This window comes from Gracilinanus agilis, unplaced genomic scaffold, assembly GCF_016433145.1.
Source record: "Gracilinanus agilis isolate LMUSP501 unplaced genomic scaffold, AgileGrace unplaced_scaffold47397, whole genome shotgun sequence".
Taxonomy (NCBI): domain Eukaryota; kingdom Metazoa; phylum Chordata; class Mammalia; order Didelphimorphia; family Didelphidae; genus Gracilinanus; species Gracilinanus agilis.
Genome location: NW_025381796.1, coordinates 3,696 through 4,577, shown reverse-complemented (window position 1 = coordinate 4,577; position 882 = coordinate 3,696). Strand labels below are relative to the sequence as shown.

At 44.9% G+C, this 882-nt stretch overlaps 1 non-coding gene across 1 annotated transcript; it reads right to left on the bottom strand.

The window, feature by feature from the left end:
• Positions 1 to 406: 406 nt before the first annotated feature.
• TRNAM-CAU lies at positions 407 to 479 on the bottom strand. The gene has a single exon. It is a non-coding gene; the product is annotated as a tRNA-Met (tRNA).
• Between the last annotated feature and the right edge of the window lie 403 nt (positions 480 to 882).

The window sequence follows — 882 nt, the reverse complement described above, 5'->3', positions numbered from 1 at the left end:
TCCCCCTTCATTATCCATATGGGGAAACAGAAAAGAGGCAGAAAGTGACTCAGTTCCCCGCTTGCTCAGAACCGCGCCAAATGCTTTGGAACGACTCGGCATGGTTCGCTTTAGCTCTCCCGCAACTCTCCCAAGCTTCATCTCGTTACATTGTAGCAGCATAGCGCGGGGCCTGACAAGCCAACCTCCTACTCCCTTCCCGCCACGCAACTTCCCCCACACAAGGAGCGAGAGAGGGCGTCGTTCGCTCTTTCCTTAACCCTAAAGGCGCCGGCGCTTGCTGCAAATTTAAAATATGATTTACCGAGAAAGTATGAAATTCCTTTGCGAATTCAAAGCAGCCCCTTCTAACTTAGCCTCCTGTGAAGCGAGGCTAAGTTTTGGGGGTATAAAAAGGGAATGCGGATGCCCCGTGTGAGGATCGAACTCACGACCTTCAGATTATGAGACTGACGCGCTACCTACTGCGCTAACGAGGCTCCTTAGCAACCAGGACCGTGAAAGGCCTTTTGAATAAATTTATGAGCCCGCGAGCTGGGTTTCTTTTATTCTCTTTCTCTTTCGGCACAATTTCAAATAAATTTGCTCCCCGATTTTTTAGTAAATATTCTATTCAAACTTTTTTAATCAATTAAAACCTCCCGGACGTTAAAAAATCATTCCCTGAAATCAAATGTCAATTTCATTACTCCCCGAAACAATAAAACGAACAAGAAAAGAGATCAGGATCCATTTCCCCACCATGTTCATCCAGAAGGGTGGGTATCCGGCTCCATTGCAGAAATCCTTTAATATTTTTATTGCTAATAATTATGATGAAATCTATGCAGAATGCAGATTAGAGCATGTTTCCTGCAGGATGCAGATGCTCATTAAATGCTT